The sequence below is a fragment of the Momordica charantia genome, assembly GCF_013281855.1.
Source record: "Momordica charantia cultivar OHB3-1 chromosome 2 unlocalized genomic scaffold, Mcharantia_2.0 BLBB01000002.1, whole genome shotgun sequence".
NCBI lineage: Eukaryota > Viridiplantae > Streptophyta > Magnoliopsida > Cucurbitales > Cucurbitaceae > Momordica > Momordica charantia.
In genome coordinates, this window is record NW_028275160.1 from 14,874,575 (window position 1) to 14,901,579 (window position 27,005).

Consider the following 27,005-nt stretch of genomic DNA (forward strand, 5'->3'; position numbering starts at 1 on the left):
GAGCCAGCAGAACAAGCAGCCCTATGTTCCACCTACTCAGCAATACATCCCGCCGCCGCAACAGCAGTACAACCAGAGAACACAGACTCCACCAGTTCAAAATAACAACTCAAATCTTGAGAATATGATGAAGAAGTACATGGCCCGAACCGACGCAGTGATACAATCCCAAGCGGCATCAATGAGGAATTTTGAGACCCAATTGGGACAACTCGCCAATGAATTGAAGAATAGACCACAAGGTTCTTTTCCAGGCCATACTGAATTACCAAGACGAGAAGGGAAAGAACAGTGCAAAGCTGTCACCCTTAGGAGTGGACTGGCATATGATGGACCAACAATGCCAACAACAGATGTACAGATTCCGTCCACTGAACCAATTGTAAAGATACCAGAAAATCCAACAACACCAGAAAAAGAAAATATTAAAAAAGGTAATGAGGACACCCCGAGTGTTCCTCCACAGGTACAGCCTTCTTTTACCCCTACTCCCCTGTTTCCACAAAGATTAGTTAAGAAAAATAATGATTCCCAGTTTAGAAAATTTTTAGATATTTTAAAACAATTGCATATAAATATACCATTAGTAGATGCTCTAGAACAGATGCCAAATTATGCTAAGTTTTTGAAAGATATAATTTCTAGGAAGAAAAAAATAGGAGAGCATGAACTGGTAGCAATGACAAAATGTAGTAGTGAAGCTGTAGGCAGCTAGCTACCCATGAAATGTAACGATCCTGGCAGTTTTACCATTCCATGTTCCATAGGAGGAAAAAACTTAGGTAGGGCATTATGTGATCTAGGCGCTAGCATTAATCTTATGCCATTATCAGTTTTCAAATCTTTAGGCATAGGAGAAGCTAGACCTACTACGGTTACCCTCCAACTAGCAGATAGATCTATCATAAGACCTGAGGGAAAGATAGAAGATGTTTTAGTCCAGGTGGACAAATTCATTTTCCCTGCGGACTTTATCATTCTAGATTGCGAGGCAGACTTAGACGTTCCCATTATTTTGGGAAGACCATTTCTAGCCACTGGGGATACAGTTTTTAATGTGAGGAAGGGAGAAATTACAATGAGGGTAAATAATGAAGAAGTTAAATTTAACGTTCTAGATGCCATGAAATTACCAGGAGACTTTGAAGAGTGCTCTGCTATAAATAGCTTGAATCCTGTTATGTTTGATGAGTTTTATGACTCGTTAGTTACAGAGATTGAAGAAGAGCTTGATAAGATAGCAGAAGGACCAGAAGATGTGGCTAATCCTATTGAAAAAATACAAAAAGAAGAATGCAAGTTGTTACTTCCGTCCATAGTGGAACCACCCACGTTGGAGCAGAAGTCATTGCCGTCGCATTTGAAATATGCCTATCTAGGGGATAACGACACTTTACCAGTTATTATAGCTTCCAATTTATCACCTACTAATGAATATTCTTTATTGCAGATTTTGGAGAAGCACAAAAAGGCCATTGGATGGACGATAGCAGATATCCGAGGGATAAGCTCGGCCTTTTGCATGCACAAAATTCTATTGGAAGAAGATGCTAAGAACTCTATTGAGAGTCAAAGGCGGTTGAACCCGAAGATGAAAGAGGTTGTAAGGAAAGAAATTCTCAAATGGCTTGACGCCGGTGTTATATACCCAATATCCGACAGCAGTTGGGTAAGCCCAGTACAGTGTGTACCAAAGAAATGGGGTATAACCGTGGCGGCCAACGAGGAGAATGAGCTCATCTCGACCCGAACTGTGAGCGGGTGGAGAGTTTGCATTGACTATCGCAAACTCAACAAGGTAACAAAGAAAGACCATTTTCCTCTCCCGTTTATTGACCAGATGCTCGACCGTCTGGCAGGTAAGGATTTCTATTGTTTTTTAGATGGATATTCGGGTTATAATCAAATTACTATTGCTCCAGAAGACCAGGAGAAGACAACATTTACGTGTCCGTATGGTACGTTCGCTTTTAGGCGAATGCCCTTTGGACTATGCAATGCACCCGCGACTTTTCAGAGGTGTATGATGGCCATCTTCTCTAACATGGTAGAAAATATTCTAGAAGTTTTTATGGATGACTTTTCTGTTTTTGGAAATTCTTTTGACGCATGTTTAGTTACTTTGGAGAGAGTATTGGAGAGATGTGAACAAACAAACCTAGTCCTAAATTGGGAGAAGTGTCATTTCATGGTACAAGAGGGTATTGTTTTGGGTCACAAAATTTCCAAGCAAGGAATAGAGGTAGACCATGCTAAGATAGACATCATTTCAAAGCTACCTCCTCCTACAAATGTCAAAGGGATTAGAAGTTTTTTAGGGCATGGGGGATTTTACCGTCGCTTTATAAAAGACTTTGCTAAAATTTCTAAACCCTTGTGTCAATTGCTAGAACATGATAGACCATTTGTTTTTTATGATGACTGTTTGAAATCATTTGAAATGTTGAGAGTTGCTCTAAGTTCAGCTCCTATAATTATCGAACTTAATTGGGATTTACCTTTTGAGCTCATGTGTGATGCTAGTGATTATGCAATAGGAGCTATGTTAGGTCAACGTAAAAACAAGATCTTGCATCCTGTGTATTATGCTAGTAAGACTCTGACCGGTGCACAACTCAATTACACTACTACTGAGAAGGAACTGTTAGCAGTTGTGTTCGCCTTTGATAAGTTTAGGTCTTACTTGATAGGCACAAAAGTCATTGTTTTTACTGACCATTCTGCTTTAAAATATTTATTTGCTAAAAAAGATGCTAAACCACGTTTGATACGGTGGATTTTGTTACTTCAAGAGTTTGATATTGAAGTTAGGGACAAGAAGGGTACTGAAAACCAAGTTGCTGATCACCTGTCTAGATTGGAATCCCCGCTCTGTGATGATGGAACTGTTATACGTGAACAGTTTATTGACGAGCAACTCTTGCGAGTTGATTCAGTTCCGTGGTATGCCGATATAGCAAATTATTTGGTAAGTCGAATAGTTCCTTATGAGTTCAACAAGCAACAGGTAAAGAAATTTCTAAATGAAGTTCGATTTTATCGTTGGTATGAGCCTTTTTTATAAAAGCTAGGACCTGAAAATATCTTACGCAGGTGTGTCGTAGAAGAAGAGCACGAGGCGATATTAGATGCTTGTCATATGGAGGACATTTTGCAGGACACAAAACCGCAGCTAAAGTTTTGCAAAGTGGGTTCTTTTGGCCCACTCTGTTCAAAGATGCACATAAGTTTGCCCAGGTTTGTGACAAATGCCAACGGACAGGTAATATATCTAAACGCCACGAAATGCCTCAAACCCCGATCCTGGAGATTGAAATATTTGATGTGTGGGGTATAGATTTTATGGGTCCATTTCCATCTTCTAATGGTAAGCTTTATATATTGTTAGCAGTAGATTATGTTTCGAAATGGATAGAAGCCATTGCAACTGCTACCAATGATTCCAAAGTTGTCATTCGTTTTCTGCAAAAGCACATTTTTACGCGTTATGGAACCCCGCGTTGTCTGATAAGCGATGGGGGGGCTCATTTTGTGAATAGGTCTATGCAAAAGTTGCTGACTAAATACAATGCGCGTCATAGGGTTGCAACAGCATATCATCCTCAGTCGAATGGGTTAGCCGAAATATCTAATAGGGAGATAAAAAACATCTTAGAAAAAATTGTAAATCTTAACCGTAGGGATTGGTCTTTTAAGCTTGATGATTCACTTTGGGCATATAGGACAGCATTTAAGACTCCCCTCGGCATGTCCCCCTATAGGCTACTCTTTGGAAAAGCATGTCATTTGCCTCTTGAGCTAGAATATAAAGCATTTTAGGCTACTAAGAAATTAAATTTTGATTTGTTGGCTGCAGGTGAAGCGAGGAAGTTACAATTGTTGGAATTAGAAGAACACAGGCACTTTTCTTATGAGAATGCTAAGTTGTTTAAGGAAAAAACCAAACAGTGGCATGATAGGCGTCTTCGGCCGAACAATCTTCAAGAAGGTGATCTGGTTCTGTTATTCAACTCTAGCTTGAAACTTTTCCCTGGAAAACTTAAGTCTAAATGGTCTGGTCCCTTTCAAATTTTTAAAGTCTACCCATATGGGGCAGTGGATCTAGTTGACTCTAAAGAAAATGTTTTTAAAGTAAATGGGCAGAGACTTAAGCCGTATTTTGGAGAACCAGTGGATAGAGGAAAATTCTCTATTCAACTTTCAGGTCAATAAATTTTTGCGAAAAATGTTTTTTCCTTCTTATCCGTTTTTTAAAGAACAAAAGTAAAGAAAGGAAGTCTTTGTATCTTGTATTTTCTCTTTGTTTCATTATAAAGTTTTTCTTATTAAGAGAATGTTTTTGAAAACGCTGAAAAAAAGAAAAAAAAAAAAAAAAAAAAACGTTGAAAAAAAAAAAAAAAAAAAAGAGAATTACGCAGGTGCCTGGCGCCTGCCCTTTGCGAAAATAAATCACGCAGGCGCTTGGCGCCTGCCCTGTTTTTCCAGCATTTCGAAAACTCTCAGGTTCGAGAAGTCGTGCAACATATCTACAACTTAAGGGCTTCATTGGATTTTGCAGTTTTACCTTCATGGCCTCCAGCGCTAGCTGCTATCCTTGGTCATCCATCTCCCAGTACTGACACTGATCCTAGTCCACAACCTCCGACTTCATGAAGGGGAGGTTCCTTCTTTGCTATTTTTTGTGTTTTATTCTTTTGGTTAATGACGTAGTTTGCATATTCTAGCATTACTACGCATGTTTTTTTTTTTGTATTGATTATGTTTCGAGCTCAGTTGAAGCATGTATAAATTAGTATCGTTTATCTTTTGATCACTTAAAGTATGCCTTCACTTAGCCTTAGTTTAGCTTTTCACATGCCTATTTTGAAGCATCTGTGCTGTGCATGTGATTTCATGTCGATGATGATTATAGGAGATTGTTGAGTTTTCTGTTTTATGCATGACTAAGCTTTGAGCTATTTCCTTTGTTTATGTGATAAACTCATTTTATTTTATGTCTTTTTGATCTTTACAGACTTTAAGCTTTTTCTTTGCCCCTATATAGGAAGTCCTTGTCCTTTTTACTGTTAAGCCTTTTTTCATCCGATGCAAAAGTCTTTTCCCAGTGAGGACACTGTCTCTCTTAAGTTTGGGGGGGACAGTTGTTGTGTGAGTCGTTGTTTCAGAAAGATAAAGTGTTATTTATATTTGAAAAATCATGCTATTTTCTTTTGAAAAAGAGTCACTGGAAAGAAAGAAAGTGTTGAAAAGCACTTAGCTTAAAAACCGAGAAAGAAAAAGAAGAAAAAAAAAAGAGAAGACAAAAGTTGCAAAAGAGTAAAAAAGAGTCTTTGTCAAAGAAAATAAGAGTGGGGAAAAGACTTGTGTTAGAAAGAAAAGAGTGGTAAAAACATTGAGAGTTAAAGAAAATGTATTTATGATTCCCGAGTCCTACTGTAGACACCCATTTAGTTTTAGGTTGGGTGTTGACTTTGAAAATAGCAGTAAAGATGGTGATAAGTGACTTCGTGTTTCTCATTGTCGTCGTTTTATGACCTAGCTGTTAGCTCAAAGTCTTTCTACGAGTAGCTGTGGTTGGAACCGATGTTAGTGTGTGAAAACCTCAGGGGCTAGTAGCCGGTCTGTCAGATGTAAAAGTCTTAGTGTAAGGAGGGAGTGTGCAGATTCCTTAGGGGTATTTGAAAACGTTTTCTGTTTTTGAAAGAAAAAAAAAAGATTTTGAAAGAGAAAGTTTTTATCATTTCAAACTTGGTTTATAGTGACTAAGTTTACAAAGGCAATAGAATGGTAGGCTTTGACATCTTTTCCCTGAGACAATTTATGATTGAACATCTCGGTTGCTTTTGCTTTTCCTTGTCCATGTGTTAGAAAGCTGATTAAAGTTGCTATGTTTTGCTTGAGGACAAGCAAAAAGTTAAGTTTGGGGGTGTGATTACGCTTGTTTACATGCGTAAAAAGAAGGTTTTAAATGCTGTTTTTATTATGTTTCAGCTTTGTTTCGGATTTTTCTCGGTCGTTTGAGTTCCAATTCATGCAAAATTCATATATTATGGTTTGTGGTTGGCTTATATTGTATTTATGACATTTTAGGACCATTTGGGAGTGCAAATTAATCAAAAGAAGCAAAAAGATGGAAAAACCTACATGGGAGGCGCCAGGCGCCTGGGAAGCCTGCAGAAAAACTGGTTTTCTTCCAACTTTGCCCTTAATGAAACACGTCTTCCCATGCGTTTTGGTGGTTCCAACCGATGCATACGTGTAGAAGAAGTGTTCCACTATCAGTTTGAGCACGATTTGGTCAGTCAAAAGAGTTGGAAATGGGTGATCACCATCGTTTTCGGACCTACCTAACCAATTCTGCACAGCTATAAGTTCCAGCAACTTCTCCACCAAATTCATCAAGCCTTGCTTCCTTCACTTGATCATTTTTAGTCTTTCTTTATTGCTTTCTAAGTACTTTTGAGTTGCTTTCATTAGTTGTTTCTGGTTTTTAAATCCCGAGCACTTTACATTTCTTTATTGAGCTTTGTTTTGTTTCCATTTGTACTTAGTTATTTTCTACTTATTCAAATATATAAAAATCCAGCACTTTGATTATCTTCCCTTTGCCTTTACTTTATTTTTTTAAGAGAGTTGTGTTTTTGGAGGAAAGAGCACGTGACACTCCCCCTTGCTTGAAAGAGAAGGGCGAAGCTCTCAATCCCGAGAAAAACCCTCCGTTAGTTAACTTTTTTTTTACACATGCATTCCACATTCAACCATTTTACTTGCTGTATTTTCTTCAATATGTCTTTCTAAATTCCCGTCTCTAGCCCGGTTATGGATAGTTAGCCTCTTATTTCTAATAAGGGTTGCTAAGAAGTAGTGTTTTTGCTTTCCATTCATTGCTCAACTTGTTTTCCCAAAAAGTTAGGATTTAGAGAAGGCCACTGTAAGTCTTAACAAGTCAATACTGAAAAGGTTGCTTATTTACATTGTTGAGTGGTTAAACCGAGGAGAGGAGCGCCTTAGACATAAGGGTTCCGCTTAAGTAGCCTAGACATAGGACCTTAACCCGAGGTTGCGACTATTTCCATCCTAAAACTAAGATATATCTCATAATAGACATATTAGGGAATGTCTTAGGACTTTGAACTTGCTTAGACATAAGTCAAGTGAGAAGCGTAGTCGTTGGTTTCTAAAGTAAATTGCATATTATCCTTAGCATGTCCTTGATTCTTTGTTGGCTAACTTGAAGTAAATCGGGCTAGGCTTATTTATTATAAGTCCAAATCCCAAATCCAAAACCATTATTTGTGACCACTTCCCAGTTTACAAGAATCACTCATTCCAACATTCACTATTCTTTGAAACTTTAGAATTTGGAAATTATTTAGAAGTCCTTGAGGATCGATACTTGGATACTCCATCCATTTTATATTACTCTGACAGGTGTGCGCTTGCATCTATATAATTGCTACCACGCTTAGTGCGTACGTTCAGCAACATCCCAGTCAGGATGCACTTGTCGGTACACCTAGATACGAACCTGTTGAGGGCAGCAATTCTCCCATTAAAGCACTGCAGCTGTTTAAGGGTCCTCGGTGCTTGCATCTCGAGCACGGCCTTTATCTTCTCTGGTTAGCCTCTATGACACGATTATTAACCATGAACCTTAGGAACTTGCCAAATGAAACCTCAAAGGCACACTTGGTAGGGTTTAATTTCATCTAGTACTTGTGGAGGACCCTGAATGCTTCGGTTAGATCGGCCAGGTGCGACCTGGACTGCTTGATCTTGACAAGCATATCGTCCACGTATACCTCCATATTGTGTCTGATCTGTTTTACGAACATTTTGTTCACCATCCTTTGATAAGTTGCCTCTGCATTCTTTAGTCTGAAAGACATGACTTTATAACAGTACAGGCCTTGATCGGTTATGAAAGAGGTGTGAACATGGTCTGGTTCGTGCATCTTTATTCGGTTGTATCGGATGTAGGCATCCATAAAGGTGAGCAGCTCTTGCCCGGCCGTAGCGTCTATGAGCTAGTCAATCCTTGGTAGTGAGTGGGAAGCAATCTTTTGGGCAAACCTTATTAAGATTAGTGAAGTCTATGCACATTCTCCACTTTCCGTTGGATTTTTAAACTAAGACAACGTTAGAAAGCCACTCAGAATACATAACCTCTTTTATATATTCAGCTTTCAGTAATTTGTTCACTTCCTCAACAATTACATCGTTCCTCTCCCTATTTACAAGTCTTCTTTTTTGCTTAATAGGTTGGAACGATGGGTCAATGTTGAGGCGATGGACCGTAATCTTCGGATTTATACCTGGCATGTCCTGATGAGACCACGTGAACACGTCCGAGTTCGCCCTAAGGAAGGAGATGAGTTCTTCTCTGTCCGCGGCCCCCAGCTTGGTGCCTATGCTCACTTGCTTCTCCGGGGTGAGCAAAGGGATAAGCTCCAACTCCTCTGCGGGCGCAGTTATCTTTCGAGGGTTCGTTCTTGGTAGTTCATCCTCGGAGGTCTGGGTGGGTGGGCTGGAGAGATTCGTTTGTTCCTCCAAGGTGCAAACTGAAGATCCCTTGAGTGTAGTAGTATAACATTATCTGGATGTTTTCTGCTCTCCTTGTATCTTGCCGACTCCGTTTACCGTATTATACTTCATGACTTGATGTAGAGTCAATGGGATGGCACGAAGTGAGTGAATTATAGGTCATCTGAATATGGCATTGTAGGTCGACCTACCATGTATCACCATAAACTCGGCCATCTGGGTGACTTGAGTGTCACCTTGACCGATTGTGATGGGAAGACCAATGCAACCTTCCGGAGTGACATATTCTCCTGAAAATCCGACTAAACGTGTTGGACTTTTCTTAAGTTGTGCCTTGGTCCATCCCAATGTCAAATAAGTGTTGAGGGATAGAATGTTGGCTAAAGCACCTCCATCGACTAACACCCTTATGACCTGCACATGGTCAATCAGTGGCGAAATCACCAAGGCGTCATTGTGGGGCAAATGCACCCCCTCGAGGTCGTAGTCGGAGAAGGAGATAGGGCAGGTCGGCTTCTCGTCCTGAATAATATAGACTTCACGCCGAGCCTTTCCCTGGCAAGCTCTTTCCTGTTATTCCCCGACTAGACCTCACTAGGGCCGCCAAAAATGGTGTTGGTGACTGCAGATCGGTCATCCCTCTGAGGTGGCGTCCTTGAACGCTTCCTCTCTTCTTTCTTCCCTACCGAGCTCGAGCCCGGCTTTCCAACATACTTCTTGAAGTAGCCATCCTGAATCAAGTCCTCAATCTGGCACTTCAATCTCAGCAGCTTGAGGTATCATGGTCGTGGTCCCGGTGGAAACGGCAGTACCTATCCTTGGTGCGCTTTTTTGGATCTCCCCTGAGCTTATCAGGTCGCTTGGGGAGCTTCTCCAATCCGTTTTCCTCGATGTTGGTGAGGATCTCGGAGATCATAATGGTGGTTGGGGTGTACCTTTCATAGGGCCCCCTTCGATTGGAGCCCGAGTCGGATCTCCTGTAGTCAGATCGGCCCTGTGAGGGCTGAGAAGACGATCCCTTGTCCTTGGATTTAGGATAAGACTTCCCTTTGTCCTACCACCTGATTTTCCCTGGTCAGACGTCTTGTCTGTCCGACCTAGCTTGGTTCTGAGCAACTCTTACCCGTCTATGACGTTCTTCGCCGTCTACAAAACTTCGACAAAGGTTGACGGTGCTTCTTCACCCAGTTTAACGGTCAGAGTTTCGTCGGCCAGGTCAGTAACGAAGTAGCACATGGCCGAGTCGTCAGAGTAGTGCGCGACCTTAAACTCGTCCTCTTGGAAGCGGGTCACGTACGCTCTCAAAGTCTCGCCTTATTTCTGTTGGATGGTGGCGAGGTGGGTGGCAGTCTTTCTGTCGTAATGCCAAGAAGAGAATTGGCTAATTAACACTTTCCTCAACTGACTATAGGTCGAGATCGACCTCGCCGGTGGCCTTCTGTACCAGAGCCGAGCGCTCCCCGTGAGAGCGATCTAAAAGCCTCGGCACTTGATGGCATCAGATGCCGCTTGGAAGTCCATGAGGCCCTCAAAGACCTCTACATAGTACTTCAAGTCCTTAGACCCGTCGTAGGGCTTCATGGCTGGCGTTTTGAATTTCGAAGGGATTGGGGCTTCCAATACGTCCGACGTGAATGGCGATTCACCCATCTCGCCATCATCGAACGACTTTCCTTCTTTTCGCACTTAGCCTTAAGTGCCTCGACTTGTTCGTCAAATCTGTGTTTCATCAGGTCAAACTCTTCCCTCGTAATTACGGCCTTTAGCGTTAACGATGTGTATTTTCACTGGGCCTTGAGGTTGGAATTCGAGTATTTTTTAGAGCAGGATGAAGAGATCCCTTGGCCCTGTGAGGCCTTCCTCTCCTTATCGACAAGGTGCTTCTGAAGGTCGTGATCCCTCAGACTATAATCAATCCCTTTGTTTTTTGCAGCAGGCTCATAGTCATCAAGGTGGATGGGTGGATCCAAGTCATCTCCATCCTCCGGCAGGTCGTCCGCCCTGCCTGGGACCTTGGAATAGGACCCAGTTCTGTTTGCCCTTATCATCTCATTGTATGTTTCCTCCATGGTGTGCACTCGGTTGCGCATATCATCTAACCCTCGCTGGAGGGTGGCGAGGATCTTAGGGTCCGCAGCAGGTGCGGCCCTTCACGAGATTTTTTTCGAGGTCCCACCTCAACCACGGTTCGTCTTGCTATGCCTCGGATATGTCGGAGGCAGGACTGTATTTGCGTTGCATATGGACCTCCGAGGTGGCTTCACCTCCTGCTCGGCTCTGGCCTGATCTTCGGTCGCTTTGGTGTCCAGCTCGCGCTGAGCGCCATTGTTTCCGTTCAAGGCTCTCCCTTCTACCGTGTTTGTAGATTCTGTCGGTTGAACCATCTCGGATCAGATTATCCTAATTGCTAGGACGACTTGTAATGTCCTTCCCACAGACGGCGCCAAATGTTTATGCAAGGATTTGCACAACGTCTATCTAGCTTGAACCCAGTCTTTGCTCCAACCCGAAATGCGAAGGGAAGACCAACACAAGAGGGCAAAATCTCTGACGCTCAAGTCAGTAAGCAGCTCGGACTCAATATTAAGTTCGAGGAGAAATTTGATACCTGATGATGAAATGAGACCCTCTATTTATAGGTTTAGGTTCCGACAGGGGTTACGACAGGCGGTTACCTTGGTCGGAATTTAGGTCGGATGTGTCGGATTCGAGCAGATCGAACTCGGACACAGTCCTGAAAATGTTGAGTTAATTCCTTAATAGGAAGTGGTGAGTGATCTATCTCGAAAGGGTCTGAGATGGAGCTTCGTAAACTTAATCCTTTAATTCTTTTGTTTAACGGTGAATCCCTGTCCTCCACTTGGCGAAAAGATATTTCTTCCCCAAACAGGGATCATTGTGCCATTTGGAATAAAACAAAACCCTAACGAAATGTTGAAGCGACGGAATTGGGTTGAGAGAAGCGGAGTAACATTATTCAAGTGGATGATATAAGAATTTTAGATTTGAATAGTAAATATACTATTAAATTCCTCCTATTTAGTCCTCCCACTATTTCTCTCTCTCTCTCGTCTTTCTTGATAAAAGTCAGACATCAAATCACATATTCGTGGGTCCATCCATTTATTTATTTTATTAAATTCTAGTTTGTTATGCTATTTCTATCCCTTTTCTTTTTTTACTGCCCTTCATTACTCTCATCTATCTTCTTCTAATTTTCAATTATTAAACTTGTTAATTCTCAATTTAGTTGTTTGGATTTCACATCCCTCCATACTCATATAGATATTGAAGTTTTGTAAATTGTAATTTAAATATAAAATTTTTTTATTCATATATATGTATATATATGTCACATACATACAACTATGCATGCATACATACGTACACATATATGTATGTATATATACATATGGAGTATAATTCAATTTTATATCTATGCATAGTTTTATTTTTAATATATGTATATGTAGTAATGTTTTGATATAAAATACATTTTAAAATACCAAAATTAAATAATTAAATTTAAACATTTGATGCAATCAACAAATACTTAAATTTAATCTTAATTCTTTAAGTGAACTTTTTTTCATAATTTTTTTTAACCAGTGTATTTTTTCATTCTTCTTCTCCCTTGTCAATGTTTAAATAATTATAGGTCCTAAGAATATATAATTTTAAACTATTGATTTTAAAATAACAATAATATTTTATTTTGAATTTATAAAGATAAATATACTTAATTTCAAGCGAATAAAAATTAAAATAAAATAAAATATTTATTTCTCAAATTAGTCCTATTCAAAATAACAAAATAAATTGGATTGTATTTCATACTTACTAAAATCAAATCTATATTAATAGAGGTATTGTAACGGCCCGAGTCCCTCAGGTTAGTTAGTCTCGAATCGGGAGATTTTTCTTTTAATTTTCAAAGTGAACGTTAATTGAATTTATTTATATTTATCGGACTCTAAAATCCAATTAAATTAATATTTACTGGATCCGTGTGGTGGGTCTTGTTTAGGAGGGGGTTAGATTTCTTATATTTGGGCTTGGATATTTTGGGCCTCCTTTGGGTTATTTTGTTTTTAAAACAAAGGGAAAAAGAAAGAAAACAAAAACAAAACCCTAGCCCATTCCTTCTTTCCTGTTTTCTTCTTCTTCTTCTCCGTAGCCCCCCCCCCCCTTCTTCTTCGTTCCAATTTCCGCCGCCCCTCTCTTCGTTTTCCGGCAGCCCCTCCGATGCTCGACGCAGCACCGGTGCTGCCTCCGACCCGGACGTCGACTTGTGCAGCGGCGGACGAAGGACCACGCGCGGCGGCCGGTGACCGAACAGCAGCAGCAGGCGGCTTGACCCGACGTTCCGGCACCTAGATCTGCCGGAAACGGACCAACGCGTCGGCAACAGACCAGCGCAGCTCCTCTCCGCGGCGGCGACCTAGATCTGCGGCGGCGCACGGTGAGCAGGTGTACAGCGGCGAACCGGTGGCGGTCGGCTGCTACGATCCAACGGACAACGACTCCAGCGGCGGGTTTTGTACGTTACAGCAGCGTTTTGGACGTTTGGCGGCGACCCACACCCGTTCGAAGCTCAATTTAGGCTACCCACACCTTGGCAAGCTAGATCTAGGTGACCCACATCCATACGAAGCCGGTTTGAGGGTAATGTGTCATTCGAATCCTTTTAGAGTTGAATTTCGGAGGCCAAATAGGTTGTTTAATGTGCTGTATTTTTTGTTTCGGTGTGCTTAGGTGTGGAGTCAGCGCAACATTTAAGGGAGCGGTTGTGTGTAAGTAGCACGAGGGCGGGTGCGTGCGTTGATGTTAGTTGCTTGGTTGCCGATGTGCTCTTTATGATGCTTAATATTGGTTCTGATACGTGGTTGTGTAGTGTAACTCTTGTTTATGTTGTTTGTATGCCTGGTTAGTGTTGAATGTTCGTCAGTGATAATTGTGGGAATGTTGTATTGTTGAACTGCTGAGATCTATTGTAAAATGAGGTATGATTGTAGTGAATGTTCGTTAAAGTGAATTTATTTTGGAAATGTTTGTTGTCTAAACTTGTATTAAGTGTTTGGATGAATTGTGTTGGGCTCCAATCGTTTGAAATTTGTTGACCATGCGCCGTTATGACTAAACTCACTATGGCGTTGTTGTTAAGATTTAATATGTTGTGAAAACATGTTTGATTTATTGTTTTGCTATTATAATGATGTTTATGTTGTGGAAGCTTGCTGAAATGTGTTGGTGAGTTGTGAGATGCATTGAAATCATACTAGTGGTGGTGTTGTTGATGGGCGTTGTGGTGGTTGGTGTTATTAAGGGGTTAGTCCTGGAATCTTGGTTGGAGGCTATAAACGATATGTGGAGTTTTGCAAATTATGAAGTGAATGAGTGAGTGTCAGGGCCTCGGGTATAAATGGTCGGGGGTCGATACGCCAATATTGGATAAAGATAAGTGTCGAGGCCTCGGGTATAAATGGTTGGGGGTCGATGCGAGGAGTCTTTCGGAAGGAGAACTATTGGGGCCTTGGGTATAAATGGTCAAGGGCCAATAGATTGTAAGACATCGAGGCCTCGGGTATAAATGGTCGAGGGTCGATGCACTAATGTCGGGGCTCTAGGTATAAATGGTCAGGGGCCGACCATACCAAAAGAATGGTTTCGAAGAGCTCGAATAACTGAGGTGATCATAGTTGTATTTGAGGTGTTAGGGAGCCAGGTGGACGGTAATTGTTTTTATATGATTGTGGTTAGCATTGGGTCTTATAGAGCATGTTTATGGATGAATATATAATGTACCAGTAAAGCATGTCTATGGTTGTTCACATATTGTAATGATAGAGCATGACGATGTATGTTCCCTTTATGGTTATAAGCATGATGTTTGTGTGTGCTTCCCCCCCCCCCCCCCCTCTACAATGATTGTTTCAGGTGAAGGACTCGGGAGTGACCCAGGGTGATGGGACGGAGGAGACCTGACAAGCGAGGACTATAGGTTGCTTAGTTTTCCTATTTGGTTTAATTCATTGGTTAGGGTCTTATGTTGTGGCCAATAAACGGTTTATTTGCATTTGAATAATCGAGAGATTTTTCCCTTGTTGTTAGATTTGCTTCGGGTTAGGTGCCTATTTGAGTTTTATTCCATTTGTTTAGATTCATATAGATTGAATAATAACTTGCCTCGTGAAGTGGTTCTTGAATGTTGTTGAATGTTATTCCATGAGATTGGTTTATCGTTAATTTGATGAGGATTGGGACTTGACTTTATAAGTTTATGTGTGTTTGGGGAAAAGAATACCGTGGACACGTGGAGGACCCCTATTGATGCTCCAAGATGACCCATGAGTCATGCCCCAGCTCGGACCGCCGAGATCACCACCACTAGCGTTGACAAATGCAAAGTATGAGGGCCGAGGTGAACCTGGTCGAGGTCCGACCTACCGGGAAGCTCGGTGGGGGCCGATGTGAGCTACTGTCAGCGGCGTGATTATTGGGTGTAACCGTCGGTCCCGAGATTACCGGGTGTAACCGACGGTCCCGAGATTACCGGGTGTAACCGTCGCGAGATTAGCGGGACTATCACCCATAAGTAGAGGACTTCACTCCACGATCAGGTACGATAATTTCTGACCTCGAACTAAACTGGGAATCCGACCTATACTGACTTGATCGTCGGAGTGCTCACCTCTTTGTGCAGGTCCGCCCAAGTATTCAGATCGGTCCGGAGACCGAGTTCGAGCTGGAATCTGAAATACACTGTTGTGCATATCCTTGCATAAACATCTGGCGCCGTCTGTGGGGACGACAATTTAAGTCATCCCAATTCTTTCAAACCAACACGCGAGCGACAATGGCTCAACCAGCAAACTCGACCAATACGGTAGATCGAAGGACTCTAGCTGCCAGCGATGCCCACCAGAGGGAGGTCGGAGCAGCAGTGGTAGAGGGGCAAGGTCACGACGGCCTAGCAACAGAACCCCTCCGCAGGTCGGCACGAATCACCGCGTCTGTCCTACCACCTGCGCACCCAAGGACATCCAAGGCCACCCGTGGCCGAGGTGGGACCTCTAAGAAGGGCGCCCGGGGTCCAGCCCCGGCTCCACCAATGAGAACTTTGACGCACTCCAGAGAGAAATGGAGGCAATGCGCACACAAATGCGGTCCATGGAAGAAATGTATAACGAGATGATACTAGCTGCAGGCGCAGGGTCTCGATCTGAAAATCGAATGACGCGCATTGACATACGCGAGTAAAGGTGTTCCCACCTCGGCCCAGTCGAGGAGGAACATCCCGAAGAGAACGAGAGCGAGGGACACACTCGCCGGAGGGGAGACCTCCGTGAGCATCTCAACAGAAAGAGAGGCTCATCTCTCCGAAAAGGACAGTCCCCATCCCGCTCACACCGAAGCTCCGACCAGCAGGCTGAATCCTCTCACAACCCAGCAACTCCCTCAGGGGTGATCACAAGGGCGGAGTTCGACCAGCTGAGGGGCCAGCTCGACGCTCAGGTGGAGGCCTTAAAGGCCAAATGTGATCAGAAAGAAGGTTCACTGAACGATGGCGACTTGGGATAATCGCCCTTCACCTCGGACGTGTTGGAAGCACCGATCCCTCCGAAGTTCAAAGCTCCTACCGTGAAACCTTATGACGGGTCGAAGGACCCCAAGGATTACGTTGAGGTCTTTGAAGGCCTTATGGATTTCCAAGCGGCATCAGACGCAATCAAATGTCGCGCCTTTCAGATCGCGCTTACCGGCAGCGCGCGTTTGTGGTATCGGAGACTGCCAGCCAGGTCGATCTCGACCTACTCTCAGTTGAGAAAGGAGTTCCTCGCCCAGTTCTCTTCTCGGCATTATGACAAAAAGACAGCGACCCATCTCGCCACCATCAGACAGAAGGAGGGTGAGACGCTGCGAGAATATGTCACCAGATTCCAGGAGGAGCAATTGAAGGTCGCACATTGCTCCGATGACTCGGCCATGTGCTATTTTCTCACCGGTCTAGCCGACGAAGCCCTCACGGTGAAACTTGGAGAGGAGGCCCCGGCCACCTTCGCCGAGGTGCTTCAGAAGGCGAAGAAAGTCATCGATGGACAAGAGCTCCTCCGAACCAAAACCGACCGACCAGAACAAAAGACCGGCCGGGGCAGAAGTGGAAAAGATATAGAAAAGGCAGATCCCAAGTCCAAGGACAAGGGATCCTTTTCCAGCGGCCGAGCTGAGTATCGAAGGGCGGAGAACGGACCAACCAGGAGCCGACCATACGAACGCTTCACCCGGACCACGATTCCAATTTCCGAGATCCTAATGAACATCGAGGAGTCTGGAATGGAAAAACTACTCGAGCGTCCTGAGAAGCTTCGGGGAGCCCTGGAGAGGCGCAGCATGGACAATTATTGCCGCTTCCATCGGGAGCACGGCCATAACACGTCGGACTGCTGGGAGTTGAAGCGCCAAATTGAGGATCTAATTCAAGATGGCTACTTCAAGAAATTTGTGGGAAAGCCCAGGACCAGCTCGGCAGAGAAAAAGGAAGAGCGGAAGCGTTCGAGGACGCCGCCCCGGCGCACTGACCGACCTGCGGTCATCAATACCATTTTCGGAGGGCCAAGCAGGGGTCAGTCCGGACATAAAAGAAAGGAGTTAGCTCGTGCAGCCAGGCGCGAGGTGTGCATCATCAGGGAGCAGAGGCCGACCTGCCCAATCACCTTCGATGGTGCAGACTTGGAGGAGGTCCACCTGCCCCACAATGATGCACTTGTGATCGCCCCCTTGATTGATCATGTGGTGGTCAGGAGGGTGCTGGTAGACGGAGGCGCATCTGCTAACATCTTGTCCTTACCGACCTACCTCGCCCTGGGATGGACGAGGTCGCAATTGAAGAAAAGCCCGACAACGCTGGTTGGGTTCTCTGGAGAATCGGTCATCCCATAGGGTTGCATCGACTTGCCGGTCACGCTTGGGCAGGACCAAACTCAGGTCACCCAAATGGCCGAGTTCGTGGTAATTGATGGTAGGTCGACCTATAACGCCATCTTTGGGAGACCCATCATCCACTCATTTCGGGCCCTTCCCTCGACACTTCATCAAGTTTTGAAGTATTCCACCCCCAATGGCGTGGGCACGGTCCGAGGAGAACAAACCGCTTCGAGGGAGTGCTATGCCTCCGCACTCAAAGGCTCATCGGTCTGCGCCCTTGAAACTCTCGCTAGTAGGGATGGGACGCTCGAGTTCGAGGCCGACCTGCCAAGGAGGGAGTTTGCCGCACCCACTGAGGAGCTCGAGCTTGTTCCTCTGCTTAGTCCCGAGAAGCAAGTAAGCATAGGAACCAAGCTGGGGGCCACCGACAGAGAGGAGCTAATCCACTTCCTCAAATCCAACTCGGACGTCTTTGCGTGGTCCCATGAGGACATGCCTGACACTGACCCGAAAATTATGACGCATCGCCTCAGCATAGATCCGTCATTCCGACCTGTAAAGCAAAAAATAAGACCATAAACAAGGAGCGGAGTGATGTAATTGTTGAGGAAGTTAGCAAACTTTTGAAAGCTGAATACATAAGAGAAATTTCGTATCCCGAGTGGCTCTCCAATGTTGTATTAGTTAACAAATCTAACGGAAAGTGGAGAATGTGCGTAGATTTTACGAACTTAAACAAGGCATGCCCGAAAGATTGCTTCCCAGTGCCGAGGATTGATCAGCTCGTGGACGCCACAGCCGGGCACGAACTGCTCACCTTCATGGACGCCTACTCTGGGTACAACCAAATCAAGATGCATGTCCCAGATCAAGATCATACCGCATTCATAACAGACCAAGGTCTGTAGTGTTACAAGGTCATGCCCTTCGGTTTAAAGAACGCAGGAGCGACCTACCAGAGAATGGTGAACAAAATGTTCGCCAAGCAGGTTGGCCGGAATATGGAAGTGTATGTGGACGACATGCTTGTCAAGAGCAAGCAGTCTAAGTCGCATCTCTCCGATCTGACCGAAGCCTTCGAGGTTCTGAGGACATATCAAATGAAGCTCAACCTAGCTAAATGTGCCTTTGCAGTCTCTTCGGAAAATTCCTTGGCTTCATGGTGAACAACTGGGGGATCGAGGCCAACCCCGAAAAGATTAAAGCCGTGCTCGAGATGGAGGCACCCAAAACGCTGAAGCAGCTTCAGTGCCTCAATGGCAGGATTGCGGCCCTGAACCGGTTTGTTTCAAGATCGACAGATAAGTGCCTTCCTTTCTTCAAAGTCCTACGAAAGAAAGGGCCGTTTGGATGGACAACAGAGTGCAAACAAGCATTCCAGCAATTGAAGAGCTACCTCTGTTCGGCACCTTTGCTCGCCAAGCCCCTGCCAGGGGACAAGCTCCAATTGTACTTACCAGTGTCTGACAGTGCCGTCAGCTCGGCCCTAATCAGGCAAGAGGAAGCGTGGCAAAACCCGGTCTACTACACAAGCAAGGCTATGACCGAAGCCGAGACTAGATACCTTCAGATGGAAAAGTTGGCTCTCGCTTTAGTCACCTCGGCCCGACGGCTTAGACCATACTTCCAAGCTCATACTGTGGTGGTGCTCACTAACTTGCCCCTAAAAAACATCTTCCATAAGCCCGAAACTTCTGGACGCCTGATGAAGTGGGCAATGGAACTAAGTGAATACGACATCCAGTTCGAACCTAGAGTTGCGTTGAAAGGACAAGCAGCGGCAGATTTCATAGCCGAGCTCACACCACCTTCCGAGCTGAGCGAGTCCGACCTACCGTGGACAATCTATGTCGACGGATCCTCCAATGAGAGGGGGTGCGGGGCCGGGGTCCTCTTGCTCGGACCAAGAGGCGAGCGATTTGAGTATGCCTTGCGGTTCGACTTCCGGACTTCTAACAACGAGACTGAGTATGGAGCATTTATTGCCGGTCTGCGAATCGCTAGAGCATTAGAGGCCTCTTGTGTTAAGGTCTTTAGCGACTCCCAGCTGGTTGTGAGCCAGATCAAGGAAAAGTACCAAGCCAAAGACTCCCGAATGGAGAAGTATTTGGGCAAGGTCAGATCGTACCTTGCCCAGTTTCGAACTTACGAAGTAAGCCGGGTTCCCCGAGCAGAAAATTCTAATGCTGACGCCTTGGCCAAGTTAGCATCGACGTACGAGACCGACCTGGCCAGGTCGGTCCCCGTCGAGATCTTAGATAATCCTTCGATCTCAGAGCCAGATCTGATGGAGATCGGCGCTCCGAAGTCCTCATGGATGGACCCGATTGCGGACTTCATTAGGGGCAACTCACCACAAGACCCCAAGGAGCGCAGAAAGTTGGCAAGGCGAGCAGCTCGGTTCGTGGTCCGAGGTGGAGCATTGTATCGACGCGGCTTTTCCCTGCCTCTATTGAGATGCCTAACCCCTGAAGAGGGCCTGTACGTCCTCAGAGAAATCCACGAAGGAGTGTGCGGCAATCACTCAGGCGCCCGGTCGCTGTCAGCCAAAGTGATCCGACAAGGATACTATTGGTCGACCCTCAGCCAGGACGCCAAGAAGTTCGTTAGAACTTGCGACAATTGCCAACGCTACGGAACCATAATCCACGAACCTCCCGAGCTGCTCACCCCCATCTCGGCCCCGTGGCCATTCGCGCAGTGGGGGGTAGATATCATTGGTCCTTTCCCTTTGGGCAAGGGCCAGACCAAGTTCGCTGTGGTTGCTGTGGATTACTTCACGAAGTGGGCCGAGGCCGAGGCGCTCTCCCACATAACGGAATCCAGAGTCACGTCGTTCGTATGGACAAATATTATATGTCGCTTTCGTATACCGCAGGCCATTGTGACAGACAATGGGAAGCAGTTTGACAACGCCAAGTTCAAAGACTTTTGCAGCAAGCTTGGCATAAGTCACCTTAGCTCGTCCCCCGCACATCCGCAAGCAAATGGCAGGTGGAGGCAGTGAACAAGATCATCAAGCGAGGCATCAAACTTAGACTGGATTCCAAGAAAGGCAGGTGGGCCGAGGAGCTACCAAAGGTTCTATAGACAATAAAGATTTACTACTTATTCATCAAACATAACTCAAATGAAAAAACATGTGTAACCACCTCTTTTACATAACTCGATAGACAATAAAGATTCAATTTTAATTCATCAAACATAACTGAAACAAAAATGTCAGAATTTTAGCATGAACGTCGTTCAAATATCCTAAAATTACACCTGCTAACTCATAAACCTTCTAAGGATTACACCCTTCGGTAAACCATCCGTGGAGAATTTGTACTTGCAACCCATTGTATTCTCCTCATATAATGCCAATTGTTGAATGAGATATTCCTCTATACAAAACAAAAGACTCTCTTGTAGAAAAGTCGATCTGTTACATACGGCTGAGCATAAACATAAATGGACATCAAAAGATAAAACTAAACATTAAAATTAATCCAAATAGAAAAAAAAATGTTCCAACAAACAGAAAGTCCATTAAGAAATGTGCTGACAAATGCATGAGAAGAGGGTAAAAATAAATTATAGAAACATACACTGATCATAAAGTCGATTCATTTAATTCGGTGTTGATCCAACCCAATAACAATTCAACTGGATTTGCATATCTAGTCATACGGGATTGAGAAGATGCATCGAGATTTTCGTATCCAACAAAATTCCTGCAAGCTAGAACGAAGGAGATGTATGTTAGAAATTAAACCTCAAAGAATGCTTTTCTCAAAATCTGTTTCAAGAAAATGTATAATCACAACCGGTACAATGACTAAATAAGAACAAATGTTCTGTACAGTAGAAATAAGGTTTGAAGTAAATGATAGGCATCTTCATAATAATTATCAGTTAGAAGGGTGAAAAGGTTCACAATATAAATAAAGAGCAAAAATAGCCTGTTTTAGTGACATAACCTTGTCAATGGCATATATTCATCCATTTGCTGGAAGTACAGCCACTCTATTGGCTCTTACTTTTGTATGAGCAAAATATTCGTCAAGTGTTTTCATTTCTTCTTAAAGGACACATAAATTAATGTCAACTATTTTTGTAATGCACTACGAGATTCAAAATAAGTAGTACATGCATGTCAAGCGTTGCCTTTGCTCTAAATCTCATCACTTGCTTCTATTAATATCTTGATGGTTCCATACCATTAACCAAAAAATATAACTTTAATTAACTTTAGCAGATAAGGACCATTCAATTAACTTTTGCACATTATTAAACAATTCTCTATCTCTCTACAAGTTAAATTCAATGCTCCAATAATTCAATACTATAATTAGAGCAGGGCATTTGATATAGTTCTTTTCAGATGATTAAGGATGCAACTCACAAAAGTCATGATATCCTACCATCTTTACTACATAACGAGCTTAAGGAATCTCCAATAATATACTTTCATACAAAATTGTAAGATATCTTTTGTTTTTCCGTAAAAAACCATAGTAATAGTTGGGATATGGAAGACATTAGAAATAACAGTGTACGCTACCATTGTGAAGAAACATTCGCAATCAGTAATGGCGTCAATGAAAATCAGTTCATATAATATACAAAAAAAAAACAACAAACAAAAATAGCCACTTAATTTATAACATGCCCACGAAGCAAATCTAGCAAGGAAATTTCTCAATTATACTTCTAATTTTAAAAAAATCATATCAAATCTTAGTCGCAAAAGCTTGAGAACTCCTCAAACTATTCTGAAATACCCAAACAACATTATTTCCTCCATCAAGAACACCATTGCTAAACATTCTCAAGATCTGGCATATTAAAAAAGCGAACGAACAAAACCCCAATAATATAGAAAAGAATAATTTTTTGTAATGAAAAATATGACGTATTCTCATTAACTTTATAAAATAATACATCATAAGACTAAGCTCACTAAATACAATGTAAGCATAACTGAATACATAACAGATTAACCAATCTAGGTAATAGTAATAACAAGTTCAACCTCTAATACTCCCTCTCAAGATGCGCAAAAAAGATCTAAAAGACCCATCTTGGACATAAGAAATCGAAAAACAGAGAACACCAACGGCTTAGTAAAATCATCTGCTAGCTGATGAGTGGAACAAACTGGTAAGAGGTGAAGAAAACCATCTGGCACACGATCTCGAACAAAATGACAGTCCAACTCCATATGTTTAGTGTGTTCATGAAACACCGGGTTAGTAGCCAAGTGAATTGCTGCTTGATTATCACAAAATACTACAGCAGGCATGGGAACAGTAACTTGCAAGTCTTGAAACAAATGAGAAAGCCATAGAAGTTCACAAGAAATAACAGCCAAAGGCTTGTATTCGGCCTCAACAGAAGATCGTGATATAGTAGTTTGCTTTTTAGACTTCCAAAACATCAACGATGTTCCCATAAACACACAAAACCCTGTAGTAGACCGACGAGTATCAAGGCAAGAACCTCAATCAACATCTGCATAAGTACGTAACTGAAAAGAAGAACTGGCATAAAGGAAAACACCTTGCCCTGGTGGCCCCTTCAGATAACGCGACAAATATAAAGCTGACTGATAATGAGTAGTAGAGGGCTTAGAAACAAACTGGCTAAGCCGATGTACAGCATATGTGATGTCAGGCTTGGAGATAGTAAGATACAAGAGTCAACCAATGAGTCTGCGATAAAAGGTGGGATCATGTAGAGGACTCCCATCAGCAAGACGAAGCTTTGTGGAGGGATCCATAGGAAGTGCTGTTGGTTTACACCCAGGCAGACCATACTCCTGAAGAAGAGTGAGGGTATAATGCCTCTGAGACAAACAAATACCCTTGGCAGTTCGAGCAATTTCAAGACTAAGAAAGTATTTCAAACGCTCCCCCTGAGGACAAGAAGTAAAGGGAGGTTGTTAGCCAAGCAGTAAGTCCATGTATACTTCCTCAGTCAGATCACCATGGAGGAAGGCATTATTGAAATCCAACTAAATGAGAGGCCAAGATTTGGATACTGCAAGAGTGAGAAGAACTTTGATAGTGACCATTTTAGCCACTAGAGTAAAAGTTTCTATAAAATCGAGTTGAGTGTATCCCTTGGCCACTAGACGAGCCTTGTAATGTTTGATTGAACCATCAAATTTAAGTTTGACTTTATAAATCCAGCGACAACTGACAAAGTGGCGATGATTATGAAGGGAAACCACAGTCCAAGTGTGATTATGAGTTATAACTTGCAATTTATGGCTTCACGCCAATGAGAATGACAAATGACTTGGTCATAAAACTCAGGCTTATATGTAAATGAGACATTTAGAACATAATGTCGATGAGCAGAAGAAAGCCGTGAATATGATAAATACTGTTGTAAGTGATGCCTTGTAGAAGCGGAAGATGGCAAAGAGTTAGTCAAAAGACTACAATGAAAATCCTCTCAATATGAAGGCCTTTTGGAAGGCCTAGTAGAACGCCGAGGGACAATATCCAAAGGTACAATCGAAGATCTTGTGTTAGGCATAGGTGTAGACACACTAGGTGCTGTGTTAGGCATAGGTTCAGACATAACTAGCATGGATTAAGACCCATTAGCACTAGGCACAGTGGCAAGAGCACATGGCTCAATGGGAAGAGTAGGGGAAATGATAGTAGTAGGTACGACAGCTGGTATATCGATATTAGCATTAGTCATATCAATATGATCAGCAGGCATATCAATTCGAAAATCAATGACATTTGGCAAAACCAAGTTTGGAAAAGGGTCAACTGATACATGATTACCCGAGGATTCCAAAAATGAGAATTTAGTTTCATGAAAAATCACATCACGAGAGAAATAAGCGTTGAGTTTAAATAACAACTAGTCGATAACCTTTCATACCTACTGCATAGCCAAGAAAAGCTGTCACACAACATCTAGGTTCAAACTTTGTGCGATGAGAAGCTACGGTAGAGGCATAGCACAAAGATCAAAAGGTTCTCAACATGGAGTAATCAGGATCAGTTTTATACAAGACTTGAAAAGAAGACTACCATTTCAAAACAGGCAAATGAGTCCTATTAATAAGGTATGCAGTTGTAAGAACACACTCACTCCAAAATTTGAGAGGAATCCTTGACTGAAAGTACAAGTCCCGAGCAACATTCTAGAGGTGTTGGTGTTTACGATCTACAACGGAATTTGTTGAAGTCTCTCAACACATGAAAACTGATGAATGACACCTTTGGAAAGAAAAAACTCCTTGAAAAGAAATTCTAGTGCATTATCAGATCTAAAAGCCTTGATACTGACACCAAGTTGAGTCTTATCAAATGTGAAAAAATGAGGGATGATATTCAAAACATCAGACTTGTGACGAAGCATAAACAACCATGTATATCTAGAGCAGTCATCCACAATGGTGAGAAAGAAACGATATCCAGCATGCGAAACATGAGAAAATGGTCCCGGACATCAGCATGTATTAGATCAAAAGGCTTGTTTGACAAACTATTAGTTGAATGAAAAGACAGCCTCTTTTGTTTGGCTAATGGACATACATCACATGAATCAGTAAGAAAATCTTCCAATGAACAATTATCAAGAGGTAACACACTCCTTAAAGCCTGTAATCGAGTAAAGGATGGATGACCAAGACGATTATGCCAAACATCAAATGAAACAAGTGTAGAAGCAAAAACACAAATAGACTGTGTAGTAGAGGAACATTATGAAGTATTGTCAAGTAGGTAAAGGCCATTGCACAATCTACCCCTGTCAATCGTCGTCGAAATGGTCTTGTCCTGGATAATGCAAGTGTCGTTAGCGAATTCTACTAATAGAGATGGCATGTCCCTCAACCATACACTGACTGAGATGAGGTTGAAATAAAACTCAGGAATGTATAAAACACCATGTATAGACAGATGATCAGATAACCGTATAGAACCAAAGTATTCAACCACAAGTCGAGGTTTATTTAGCGGATTCACATGGACAGGAGAAATCTTGTGTATTTTATCAAACAATTTGCGAGAATCGCATATATGTTCAGATGCACCAAAATCGAGGATCCAAGATTGAGTATCAATACCTGCTGTGTAAGAAGCAGTAATGTCTATGTCAGCAACAAATTTGCCAGTTGAAAGCTGAGATTGAAGTAATTGAAAAAGTTGTTGCTAGTGGCTAATAACATGAGAATTTGCATGTGAAGCGGCTAGGGCAGAGAATTCAGAAGACTTCGAAGCACCAGGATTCTGAGATCCAGGTGAAGACCGCTGACCACTTCGACAGCTAGGCGGATATCCATGTCACTTGTAGCATCGATCAGCAGTGTGACCAATGAGTCCACAGTGAGAACAAACTGGATGGTCTTTGCGTACCTTCTGATTCGTCACATAATTAGTGGCTTTTGAAGGTGGTTTAGATGTAGAGTGTTGAGCAACCAGTGCAAAGGAAGGAGTAGTAGGAATCGTAGCTGAGGTGCCAATCGATCTTTGCTGCTCCTCCTGTCGAACTAATGATAAAGCTTTATTGACGGATGGCGGCGGATCCATCAATAATAACTCTGCTCGAGTTGAAGCGTAGAACTCATTGAGTCCCATGAGCAAATTGATAATGTATTCCAGTTGTAGAAACTCAGAAGTGGACTTAGCACCACCACATGTGCAAGTACAAGTGCAAACGGGACGACATTGATGCTATTTATCCCAAGCAATCTTCAATTTGGTGAAGTATAGACTCACCGATTGCTGCTCCTCAATTATAGTAGCCAGATCACGTTTGAGTTGAAATATGCGTGGACCATTGCTCTTCTAGAATCTTTCCTTAAGATCGAGGCAAATATCCCTAACAGATTCTGAAAACAAGATGCTTGTAGAAATATCCTTCGAAACGGAATACAAGATCCATGCAATAACCACATGGTTATTGTGAATCCATGCCGGTAGAAGATCACTGGTGGGACGCTCAATAGATCCGTCAATAAAACGTAATTTGTTTTTGACTGATAATGCGATTATCATAGATCGGCTCCATGATGTATACTTTTCCTCTGTCATAAGTTGATTCACAATAACCAATCCAGTATTATATGTATAATGGAGATAATACGAATTTGTAGCAGCCTCAGAAATAGATTGAGGTGTAATGAAAGAAACTTCCGGTGAATTGCAAGGAGAGTCGGTGGGAACATCGGAGCATATGGAGACCAAGAAGAATCGCGAAAAAGAAAGGCGTAAAAAACAAAGAAAATGTCAAAAAAATGGTGCGGAGTAAAAATTTATCTGATACCATTTTAGTAATGAGAAATATGACGTATTCTCATTAACTTGATAAAATAATACATCAAAGGTCTATATATATATACAAAAGATTAAACTCACTAAATGCAATGTGAGCATAACTGAATACATAACATAACAGATTAACCAATTTACGTAACAGTAATAACAAGTTTAACCTCTAATAATAATACTAAAATGAATCACCCAAAAATCGAGAAAAAATAAGAGAGATAGAGATGGAGAACCAACCAGTAGGGGCATGCC